Here is a 13846-nt window from a genome sequence, read left to right as displayed (position 1 = left end):
TGCAACATGAATTTGGACACTCTAATGTCACATATTACATATATTATTCCAGGGCTGGCTCTGCTTATCAATTTTGCTTGTTGTCAGAGGCTGCGCTCCAGAAACAAAGACAGTGGGAATGTGCAGAGCTGTGTGACACCTTGGTGGAAAACAAGGCATGTCACATACCTGCAGCTTCAGCGGTGGAAAGCCACCAAGCTGTGCCATGTCACTGCTGCTTTCTGCAGCATCCTCAGTTCAAAGAAAAGTGTGTGACATCCTGCCTCTCACTTCAAAGACACGTATGCCACGTGGCAAAAACTGCTGCAAGCCCCTTCTCATGTTTGAATCAGCATTTTATATTTGGGTTTTTGTTCCTTCTCCCACATAGTGCTAATAAATGGAGGAAAATTGTTTCCATTTTATTCACCCTGAAAGCATCAGATTTCAAAAGATCGTGTCAGACCTGTCACCTTGCATGTGTACGTGTTTTTGTCTATTCACACTGAGCCTGGCTTCTGCATTCCATAGTGCTGATCTGGCACTTTGAGAACACACTTTCTCTAAGTACTATAGCACATATGCATGCAGGAGTGTGTGTCATGAGCGCAAATACAGATCTTTATTTTATGAAGATACATTGCACGGTATAACCAAAATCCACAAGGCAATAGAGCAGGTCTCCTACAGGTAACATTATTGAAGCTTATACTAAAAGCAATAAAGCAAAATTGATTTATGTGAATTGAATATCTCACATGATTCTTTGTAATTGTATTCACTGAAAACCTCTAATCAGACTGTATTTACTGGATGGTGCGGACTTTCATGTCTAGAACTTCCTCACAGGCATTTTTGCATCTGACATAAAAATGAGATCTCTATACGGACAATTTAGCTGCCATGGAAGATGCTCAAGAAACTTAAATAAAAATTTTAGGAAGCAGACAAAGTACCGTATATGTGAGATACACACAAGTGAACTAGAAAAGAGGACAGTATTTTAAAGGACAGAGTATGCATTTTTAAATGGTAATATTTCTTCCTATAATGACTTTCATCCGTCAAACTTCTGTACTGTTTAACAATGTCCAAGAACATCTTAGTTTATCTTCAACACCAAAATTCTTATTTTTATTTTTTTTTATTTTTTATTTTTAATCCAAGAAGTTATTTATTTCCCAAATGGATTATCTTCTGAGATACATTCTCTGGAGATATTCAAAACCTGCCTGAATGCCATCCTGCACAAGGTGCTCTAGGTGATCCTGCTGGGCAGGGGGGTTGGATCTTCAGAGGTCCCTTTCAACCCCACCACTTCTGTGATTCTGCAATACTCATCATGTAATAATGGACAGCCACACGGCACTTTGCATGTTGGTTCTGACAACTTTCCTCAGCAATGTGTAGCTAGCAGAATGGTTTCCAGAAGGCAGACTTCTCAAGAAACAGAGAATTTCAGGTTTCAAAGGAAAAACTTTCCCTTAAAAAGATTTTCAGGGCTGTGCAGAGAAACTAGATTATGTAAATGTTCACACAAACAAGTAGCCATGGGATACTTTCAGCCTCGAATTATACCAAGATAACCAACTATTTACAAGCTTTTTTTACCCCACCATAATTATAATTTCTTCTACTATATAGTTTCAAGAGCAGTTATTGTGGTTCGCATGATGTGCTGCAGTACTACACTGTTCCATGGTACTCATTTATGTTCTTATATATTAGTGTAAATAAGAAAATTTTTGAAATCAGTTACATTTTGGTCTTCTCCCTGTATGATTTTCTCTTGTCTCATAAGATATTTCTGTATAGAACTTCTAAAATTTTCAAACAATCTGTTTCATTTCGAAAGATCTTTTTCCACAGCGACTTATTGGCTATGTAGCGCTAATTGGACAGTACTGACAACACAATGTACATCAATGAGTTCTAATCCAAGAAAGAAATGAGCAAATTCACTTCAACATGGTGTAAGTACCCTTACCTAAATGAAAATTCTCTCAAGGGTAAAGAGACCTAACTGACACATAGGCAGAGGCCTTTTTCATCTACCATGGACTAGATTGTTGTGCAGAAGATCAACCACCAACCAAGAACACTTCAAAATGATAGATGTTATCATTTCTCTGTGCGTATGCAGTTACACACCTCTCTTCTATGACACAGAGATTTGAATACAGATATATTTGTTTTATTTGTTTGGTTTTAGTAAAGATTTTAATTATAAAAACAGAAGCAAAACCTACACTTCCTTGGAGCAGGAGCTACTTAGACATGTTGAGGATTTGTTTTACTTCACAGGGGCCAAATCCAACTTTCACATATCTCTGTAAACAGAGATTTTCACTAAACAAGCTGGACAAATTCAATGCCCTTAGGATAGTTACTTTTACATATACAGCTTTAATAACATCAGTTAACTGAAAAACTGCATTCTTTTTGCTCAAGACCTCTCATTAAGGCACATCACTTCTACACAGCCATTCAGAAACACTTATTGCAAGATTTCTGCAATACCTGAAATTTGTATTGCCACAGCTGCAATAGACGTAACCACAAAACTACCATGACATTTTTTTTGGTTCTTAAAAAATAAAATTAATTCTTAATCCTAAATTTTTAATTCTGTCCTTACACACACATACACATGCACACACAAATTTACTGAGGCGTAGTACTGCATTGAGTTGATTACAGATTTTGTAAGAGTCAGAACTGTTCAATTTTCCAAAAAGTGCCTATTTAAGACATCGACTCTGAAACAATTTAAAACTGAGAAGAGCAAAACTTCATCAAGTTCCATTTTTCACTTACTTTTAAAACCATATGGGTAAAAAAACTGATAAAATGGATTTTCAGGGTCCTGAGGGAACTCTCTGATGGGGTTGACAAGCCCCTCTCCACCATATATAAAAAACCCTAGCAGTCAGGTGAAGTTTCTGGTGACTGGAAAAATCGGAAACATCACTCCTATTGCTAAAAAGGATAGAAATGAGAACCCGGGGAACTCCAGAGCAGTGAGCCTCACTTTTCTGTCTGGGAAGATTATGCAACAGCTCCTCGTGGAAGCAATGTTGAGGCTCATGCAAGACAAAGAGGTGATCCAAGACATCCCGCATGGCTTCACCAAGGGTAAATTTTGCCTGACCAACCTGGTGGCCTTCTAGGATGGAATGACTACATCAATTGACAAGGGAAGACTGATCAATGTCATCTACTTCTGTAAGGACTTTGACATGGTCCCACATGACACCCTGGTCTCCAAATTGGAAAGATATGGATTTGAAGGATGGGTCGTTCAGTGGATAAGGAGTTGGCTTGAAGGCCACACGCAGAGAGTGATGGTCAATGGCTCCATATCCAGGCGGAGGGCAGTGGTGAATGGTTTCTCTCAGGGGTCTGTCTTCGGACTGGTACTGTATAATACCTTAACCAATGATATGTACAGTGTGATCAAGCTCACAAGCGACACCAAGCTGAGTGGTGCAGTCAATACAGCAGAAGGAAGGGAAGCCATCCAAAGGGACCTGGACAAGCTTGAGAAGTGGGCCCACATGAACCTAATGAGGCTCAACAAGTCCAAGGAAAAGGTGCTGCACCTGGATCAGGGCAATCTCAGACAGGAGTCCAGACTGGGAGAAGAAATCACTGAGAACAGCCCTGCAGAGAAGGACTTGGGGGTTCTGGTGGATGAAAAGCTCGACATGAGCCAGCAGTGTGTGCTTGCAGCCCAGAAAACCAATCATATCCTGGCCTGAATTAATAGAGGAGTGGCTAGCAGGGTGGGGAAGGGGAGTGTGCCCCTTTGCTCTACTCTTGTGAGGCCCCACCTGAAGCCCTGTGCACAGGTCTGGGGCCCCCAGCACAAGAAGTATGTAGGGCTGTTACGGATCCAGAGGAGGGCCATGAAGATGATCAGAGGGCTGGAGGACCTCTCCTATGAAGGAATGCTGAGAGAGCTAAGGATGCTCAGCCTGGAGAAGAGAAGGCTCCAGAGTGACCTCATTGCAGCTTTTCAATACTTAAAGGGGACTTATAAAAAAAAAAAAAAAAAGGAGAGCAAATTTTTGCTCAATCAGATAATGACAGGACAAAGGGGAATCTAGTACATGGCATCCCTGCTCATGGGAGCTTGGAGTTGGAACTAGATGATCCTTTCCAACCCAAGATGCTCTATGATTCTATGATTTAAGAGTTACCATATACTCACAGAACATAAATATGCAGAAATTACTTTTACAAACACTCTAACATAAAAACAAGTAAGCAATTCTCCACAGAGCAAGAAAGTAGGGAAATATCAACTTAGAGCATCCAAACAAACTTAATCATTTATAGAAAGACTTAACTGTAGGTCCAGAATCAAACAAGACTTATGTATATAAAGCTTATCCTAGAGTCCTTGTAACTGCAACCAACTAATCATTCCTGTGAGGCAGAAATCTGACCAGCCTTCTACAGGAAGAATAGTGCTGGGAAAACTACCCATAACCTCACATTCTTTCTCCCAAAATATTCTGAGGCACAAATGAAATTAACAAAAGGACAATCTTCATTACAACTTTGCAGTAATATAAAACCTATTTTCTCCAAAAGCAAAGCAATCATGCCTAGCATCTTAACTATATTCTGTAAGTAAATATGGGCATCCATGTGACATCTTAAACGTATTGCAATTTTTCTTCATTTTCTTCATATATTCCCAAAAGCTGTTACATTCATTTTTTGCCCCTACTAGCACTGAGGAAGCTGGCCAATGTATTTGCCAGGCCATTCAATCATCTCTGAGAAGTCATGTCGACTGGGGTACATTTCTTCCTACCTAAGAAAGACAACAAACATCACCTATATGCTCAAGAAAGGTGAGCAGGAGGATCAGAACTAAAGGCTGATACCTGCAAAGGTGTTGTAGCTAATCCTTCTGTAGGTTGTTTCCAAAAGTATTAAGTAAGTGAAGGCGCTTGGAAGAGTTTCTTACTAGTTTATGAAGGAGAAATTATGATTGACCAACCTGATAGACTTCTACTGAAATGGCTGGCTCAGAAGATGAATAAAGAACAGAGATGTTGCCTATCTTGACTTTTAACAAGGCTGCCAACTGTCTTTTATATCATTTTCTAAAACAAACTGATGAAGTAAGTATGGACTAGATAAATGGACAATGAGGTGGCTGAACTGATGAGCTCAGAGTGCTGTGATCAGTAGTACAAAGTCCAGTTCATGGATTTTCACAAAGCAAAATGTGAAAGTCCTGCACATGGGGAGGAATAACCCCAGGCACTCTTACAGGCTGAGAGACAAGTAGATGGAAAGCAGCTTGGCAGAGAATAACTTGGGGATCCTGCTGGACATCAAGTTGACTGTGTCAGAGCAATGTTACCAGAAAAAGCCAACAGCCTCCTAGGCTGCATTAGGCCCAGTAGATCAAGGGAGGTGATCTTTCCTCTCTGCTCAGCACTGGTGAGATATACCTGTAGTACTCTGTTCACTTCTGGGCTTTCCAGTACAAGAGAGACATGGAGAAGAGAGTAAGAGTACACAAGTAGTAAGAGAAGTAAGAGTATACGAGAGTACTAGAGAGAATCCAGAAACCAGACATGAAGATGATGAATGGATTCAAGCACCTCTCCTATGAGGAGAGGTTGAGAGAGCTGGAAATGTTCAGCCTGGATAAGGATCTTATTAGTGTACACAAATACCTGGTGGCATAGAGACAATAGAGCCAGATACTTGATAGTGCTCGGTGCCAGTACAAGAAGCAACAGGCACAAATTGAAACACAGGAAATTTCACCTGCATGTAAGATTATATATATATATGTATATATATATATATTATTATTATTATTATTTATTAATTAATTAATTTATTTTTTTTACTGAAAGGCTGTTAATAACATTGCGCCAAGTTGCCCAAAGAGTTTCTAGGATGCCCAACTGTGGAGGTAATCAAAACCCGACTAGACATAATCCTGGGCAACCTGCCTGGTTTGAGCAAAGGGTTTGTACTACATGATTTCCAGAGGGCCCTGCTAGCCTGAACCATTCTGTGATTCATATATGTTTGGTACCAGATACTTTTGCTAAATTAGTAGGTATGAGAGAAGAACCAAGAATAAAATGTAGGTATGTATCCAGGCAAAATATTACAGAATAGAAATTAAATGTGTTTTCTATGCATATTCTATAAAAGCAATAAAACCTCTAAAATGTCAAACTCAAGTGGAAAGATGTTTTCTTTTGCACACAGAGTCTGACATAAAATGCAAAATGTATTGTTATCTGTCTAAGTTATGTACACAGGTGAATTTGTTTTTGTTTTGTTTTGTTTTGTTTTGTTTTTTACAAGATAAATTATTTTGTACAGTATATGAATATATATTTTAAAGTAGTTAGCAACCTATGTGAATCTGTGATTGGATCTTTGCATTTTATACAGGCAGAAATAAACAGACACCGAGACACTGCACTCTGTTAAGATCTGTCTCTTCAGAACGTAGATAATCTTGTCTTTTGTCCCTGGTAGTTTGGCTCCGTTTCTTAAGTGTACCATTAACTACTGGTAATCCTTTCGTTCTCCACAACTAGTAGGTATCATTATCTTCAAAGTTGCATATAAAGCAACAACAGGAACGAAGAAAGAAAATACAAGTTTCAATTCATTGAATGAATGACATATTTATAAAATTTACTGTCAATACATCAGAAAACACCAATGTAATGGTGGGGAGCTTTTTTCTTTGAGCATAGTTTGTGCATTATACCTTCATAATCTGCTATACAGAATACGACAGAAACAATTATGCCCTGCAGCTCATTAGTCTAACTTTCTCTTCCAAGCTTATTTTTATTAATACAGCTGAAACGATTAGATCCACCAAGAGAAATGGGCAATGGCTTTTCATACCATATTTTCCATAATGCTTAGTTTCCCGCTGCAAATCATTAAACAGCCAACAGATGCATTTTGTTTTCTGCTTGCACATGTGCAAGAAATTCTTCTTGAAGGGCAAAAGTAAGATTAGTTTGTGCTCCTATTATAGTTCATCATAATGTCATCACAGGAACTCCTGCCTCAAACTAAACGTTGATTTTTAAAAATTAATTTATTTATTTATTTATTCTCACTGAGCATCTTTAACTACACTTGCAGCACCACAGTAAGTGGCATTCATCAGATTTAGTGAAGGTGGTTTAAGGTTCACAGTGTGAACAAGACAGTGACAGATTGTTCATAGAAAGCAGCAACATAAGCCCTACAGATGATAAGGTGAGGCCAGAAAATCACACAACCAGTCTTCACTCTGGATCTAAGGCTAACAGCAAGAAAGTTTTTCTTTTCCCCTCCTCCCTCTCTTTTGTTTCAGCAGTGAAACGCAAAGCAAATATACTTCAGTGTCATGATTTTTTTGTTGGCACCTTTCCATAGCCAATTCCATTCATGCAGAAAAGGGATGAAATTCCATCATTCGAGCATGACATCTCAAAATTCAAACTTAATGAGAGCTTTGGCAGCTTCTGTCGAAGGCAGACAGTGATTAACAAAACACTTCAGAGTACAAGGCACAGCAGTGCTCAAAGAAAACAGCGATGATCTCCACTTAATTGTAGAAAAGCCCAAAGCATCTGCCAGCAGAGGAGAGCTCGAGCCATAAGGAGCTATTGCTCAGATAGGCTGTCATCTCCAGAGATCAACAACCATATGCTCAGCTCAAGCGCAAACTCCAGAGAAGTTAATTTTCTGACAAAATACAGGGATAAATATGACATTCAAACAAGTGTGCTCACTCATCCTGAACACACGTTCATCTGCACGTATCAGATTTATGCATCGTTTAAACAGAAGCAAATATAATTTGTTTGGAACACAAACATTACTGTACGAGCACAGGTATAATTAATCTTTGTCTGCTCCACAGGTTCTTGTCTTCCACCAGTTAATGCTTACAGTAAACTTTTGATGAATGAATATGATCACCTGTTGCACAATGCCTCGCTATGTAAAATATCCTTTGTTGTTTTTTTCTGCAATCTAGAATACACACAGTTATTGCCTGCTCAGCCACAGCAATAGAATTTTATCCTGTTTTATGATAATATAAGGTCCATTTCTAAATGCCAAGGACAGGTACTTTGAGTAAATTTCACTGGCAAACAAAATTATTCTAATAAAATTATCATCTGAACATGAAATAGGGAAAGCATAATTAGTCTACAAATATATTAAGTCTTTTGTACTTATTTAGTACCTTATAGTCAACAAATGGAAATACGTTATTAAAATGTATATGCCTGGCAGCAAAAAATTAACAGAAGGGAAAAGGTCAATCTAGAAGGGGAATGTGCTAGAAAAATACATGCTGTTGAATATAAAGTTAAATTGACTTTCAGTTTGTCTAGAAAGTTTTTATCTTTTTTTTTTTTTTCTTAACAATTACCTCAAATGCCCTTCTGCTATATCAAATATAGAATATTCTGACTTCATTCAAAAATAACTTTCCCAGCACCTAGGAAATCTTGTGTGTGTTAAGATATCTTCAGATAGGTCTAGCTAAAGCAATTCATACGACCAGCTTTTAAGTGCCAGCATGTCACTTGCATCACATCTGCCTGGGTTCAAATTCATTCTAATTCCACTCAGTGCTTACCAGAAAACTACATTCAAACTCACAACTTTCTGTCATCTTGCCTGGTTTGGGGGCATGCTTGAGACTTTCTGAAGCAGCAAGATCCACAATGTGGAGTCTGAAGAAATAGGACATCAATCAGTCATTTGATACAATATTTTCACTTTTTATCTATTTATCTATTTATCTATCTATTTATTTATTTATTTATTTTATTCCTTGGTTTAGGTTAATTTCTGATAAAGACATGCAGAAAGCTTGAGATGGGTAAGCAGCTGTATTCAGCCTCACTAACAAACAGATGTTTGTTTCCTTATTTTTGAGGCAGCCTGGAGCAACCAAAATATTGTGGATATCTAAAACTAGTAACAAAAATAAGGCCTGTCCCCCACAGCACCACAGCACATCTACATGATGTTTCATTGAGAGATTTGTGTCAGATGTAGGACAGCAATGCTGTGAATAGCAACAATACAGAGGAAAATTGTGATCTTAATGTGTTCTTAAGTGAGCGGAAGCAGGAGAATTGTATGCAATCATTAACTTTCTCATTTTGGCTGTTTATTTTATTTTATTTTATTTTATTTTATTTTATTTTATTTTATTTTATTTTATTTTATTTTATTATTGATTCTCAAGCATACATCTTGGTAGGCTGCTAAGATACAGCAGTATCATAAAGCATATGGAAACATCTGAAGACAGAAAAGGATCCCTAAAACTGCAGTAGGATGAGTTGGAGCAGATTTACTTGGTTCTAATGAACCATACACAAACACTCTACCCTACTTAGCAGCACAGAGGCTGAAAATACTAATGATTTGAGAAAGCCCTGGTTGGCCAGTGGTGGACAGGTTTAATAATGGGCTTCTACAAGGCATGATTCAAATGCACAGCTCATACCTCTCCCTTCAGGATAACCACAAAGCATCCAAGCTTCCTCAGGAATTCCCTGGGAGGCTCTACTTTCCACTGATAGGAAAATAAAATTATGTCTCCATTATTTAGAAAATCATGGGCCATATCTTTTATTTTGACTGAAAATAACATGTAATGTGAGCTTTGTAACACCTTCAACTGCAACACACCCGGGGCTGAGCAGTATCAATAATTCCCTCATTTGGGGGCAGACTGCTTCATGGAAGAACACCAGCAGAGGAAGCAGCACTTAGCAGAGTCACTACTTATAAACAGCTCAGCTGAGAGCGTAACAAAGGGCTCTGTTGTGCTATTTCACAGCACTGCCAATAACATGCAAAATGAAAAAAACTCTGCCAAGTGCACAGAAAATGCAGGCAATGTCATGTCATTGCTCTCACTCGATTGTTTGTTATGGGCAGCTCAACTTACAAGAAGTAGAGACAAAGAAATCAGCCACAGCCCTGAGCACAACAGGAAACACAATTTTGTGCAAAATCCCACTGGTGAAAAAAACAACAAATAAATAAAAATGAAAGGAAGCAATCTTTAAATTTTAGAATGCAGATATTGCTATATTGACATCTATAGATTCCTTCAGTAGATTGTGAGATAAGAGAAATGTAATCGATCTACTTTTTAAATTATAATATATGGTATTTTTATAAACCAAAAAAAAAAAAAAAAAAAATCTCAAAACTCAGTTATATTATTTTCCAGAAGAGATACATTTTTTAAATATAGAGCAGCTAGTAGAATATCAAAGAGCTACTATAGAACAATAACAATGGATGGGACTTGCAAAATAAATGGAGGAATAGTTGTGTAGGACACAATTCCACAACTTAAACGTGGACTTTATTTTCAGTGCTTAGATATTCTAAATAAAGTGAAAAAGATTTAACACACATTTAAAATGAAATATATGCATTTTTTTCCTGAATTGGAACCTTTATTCTGATTCTGTCACCCATATTTCCAGCGAAGTTAACAAAATAAGCAATTAGCACCTCACACTGCAAATAGTTCTCATCTTTCAACTTGCAGAAGGTGTCAGAGTCTGGTCCCTTAGGTAGCAAATATCACAAAAACTACATATGTGCATGTAATACCAACAAAGCAGCAGTTTTAAAAGCTTTAAAAGCTATTCCACAGAAAACTTCAAGTTTGCACGTGCAGTTGCATAACCTGTATTTGTAAACAATTCATGAAAAGCCAAGCACCATAAAGGAAGTGTGCACCGCAGATAGCAGGTCTGCAATGGAATTTGGCTGCACATCTGGATCCATTTTAGTCTGGAGTGCAAGAATGTTCGTCATTTTCTACTAGCAGCACCATACAGTATTTGGAGGAGATACATATGCTTACAAAATATTTGCTCACTGGTATTCCTTAAGTTCCATATGCAACATATATATATATATATATATATACACATACATATATATATATACATACATATATATATATATATATATATGTATATATATTTTAAGTATAGTCTTTGAAAGCTTCTAAATTCAAAGAGAATTGCTAAAGGGAAAGGAAATTGCTTCTACCAGGTAGCAATGTAGGTAAATAAAAACTGCACATGAATAATTTGTGTTACTCCTATCTTCATGCCTGATTGGAATAGTTTAGGAAAAATAAATAAATAAAAAATGTTTGCTTGTTTTATCTCTATATAACTGATTTTACTTATTTATTGTCCTAAAAATGTTGCTGAACCTAAGCAGATTCTACCAATTTGTAACATTTTAAGCATTTTATTGCTTGTAGGAAATGTATTCTTAAATGACATATGCAGTGAATTAAAAACTTGCTTACTTTACAAAAAAAAAAAAAAAAACGCAAAAAAAAAAAAAAAAAGCATAATCCACTAAATGCCACTATAACGGCAGCACATATCTAAGGTGTGTTTCCTACTGGACATCAGAAAGCTTGTCATAAATGTTGTGAAGTAACATCCTCCTTATGGATAATGATGATCTTTTTTTGTGCATCTCAGTTGATTAAAAACATTCCTTAATCACATCGTTTCACACAGCAAAGCACCTTTGTTCAACAGAACAAAGTGTCCTCTAATGAAAGACTAAATCAATACACAAAAAAAGCGAGAAAGATTTCTATGAGAGCTTATGAATATCAGAGTTAATGTTGCAGTAATGTTTTTTTGCAATACCAAATGCATTTTCACACATTTTTTCTGAAGCACTACAGATAGTTACATGATGGAAAAACAAGCATTTATAAGTAGTCCTTTCATGGAAACCACCATTGCTGTACCTGCTTTATTGGGTATGTTAATCAAACCCTTGCATTTTGTGCTCAATTTTATAATCTTAAAGAATTTTTATGATTTTAAAGAAAGAAATAATTTAGTACCACTCTGAATTTTTCAGATCACTCAAAGTGAACTTAAAGCACAAGCCAAGGACATGTCTCAATTTCTGTTTAATTGAAATGGAATCCAAATTGCCGTTACTATTGACAACATTAGAGATAGCTATCATTTGACACTGCCCAAAATCTATTCAAATGTTGCAACACACATATTCTGAATTCTTCATTAAAATGCATGAGTAAGAGTTCATACTCCTACCATAGTCCCTAATTATATAACTGCAAAAATAGTTGTATATTTTCTGTAGTGCTGTAAATCTGTGTCCTGTCAGAGCTACACCTGTCAGAAAACAAGTATGTATATGGAGGAAAGAACAGGAAAGTCCTGCCTAAATAATTCACAGGAATTTTACAATTTCCACAGAAATATTTTACCAGGTTCTTTTTAATGCAAAATGAATATGAGTTTTGACCATCTGCCACAACAAAATTGCCAACTTCACCTTAGTAAGCAACTGACTCAGCCTAAACAGGCAATCAGGTAGAAAGGAATAAAACAATGTTTAGAGGAACAACTATATCACCTGTGAGAAGCTTTTGTATTGACACATAGAGTAATGTCGAATAATTGTGTGCAGGGAAGCTGGCCTATGATTTGATATAGCTATTACATACCTGTTTTGAGCAGACACAACTGTCATTGACCTGCTTCAAGTTACCAATTATATTACCACAGAAACTGTTCAAGACATTTAATAGCATTAACTGCCAATACTGTTCTTTTTTTTTTCTTTAATCTTTTTTTTAATTTAATTTAATTTATTTTTTTAATCTTTTTTTTTTTTTCTTTAAAATATTTAGAAGATAAATAAGAGTATATGCATTTTTTTAATTTTTTTTTTTTTAGGTTTATGAAAGAGCCTAATGTCCTAATTTAACTAGGAACATTCATGTAATTCTACAGACTGTAACTGTTTCTGTGAAACCAAACTCTCCGTTCTTAGGTTCTTCAGGTTTGAACTACTGAGAAATTTTAAAGCTGTGTTCGTCAACCCAGATTATTTCCAGGAAAGCAAGAAAACAACATTTAGCATTGAAATTTCTTAAGAGTTTAGACACATAACTTTCATATAACTACTTCTACACTAATACTTTATGCTGAAGAATGTACTGAGAGCATTGACACATAGCTCCTGAGCTATAAAATAGCAAACACTTGCATGGAATTCACTTGCACATTACCACAACTCAGGGGTCTCTAGGATGCCAACAAACCTGTGGAAAAATTTTGTAAGCCAGTTATTAGTGTTGCAGGGGTTCAATAGCACACTGTGACCTGAAAGTAGCTTTATGGGCAAAATTGAAGGGTGTTAAAACAATGGCATCCAGGTAGGAATGAACTAGCAAGTTAAAAACAATTTCAAATTCACCACCAAGAAACACATACATGGAATCTTGGCAGGTAGAATGCAGACAGACTGTTCCACCCTACATCATCTTTATCTATTCCTTAATGATCAGACCACCTGGTGCACAGGAGCTATGCACAGGTCATTGTATAATGGGACGTTTTCTTTGTGTTCTCCTCTCAGAAGACTCTCTGAGTCACCAGTTACAGGGCATAAAGAAGGGCTGTGCAAATAGGTATCTTTTCTTTCCAAACTCCTGAGTAAGCACAGAGATAATATTAAACTGGGAGAAACTGTTGACTTCATGAGGGTGAAGAGGCCTTGCAGAGAGATCTTAAAGGGCTGGCAATCACCAAAAATAAAAAGCTCAAGAGCAACTGCCAGATTCTGCACCTGGAATGGGGCAACCCTGGCTTTATGTATGAACAGGAGGCTAGAGAGCAGCTGTGCAGAAAGGAACCTGGGGGTTTTAGTCGGCAAAAAGCTGAATGTGAGCCAGCAGTGTGCCCTAGCAGCCAGGACAGCCAACGATGTTCTGGGGTGCATCAGGCACAGATCTGCTGGACAG

The sequence above is a fragment of the Netta rufina genome, assembly GCF_964035555.1.
Source record: "Netta rufina genome assembly, chromosome: Z".
Taxonomy (NCBI): domain Eukaryota; kingdom Metazoa; phylum Chordata; class Aves; order Anseriformes; family Anatidae; genus Netta; species Netta rufina.
Note: the sequence above shows the minus strand (reverse complement) of the source record.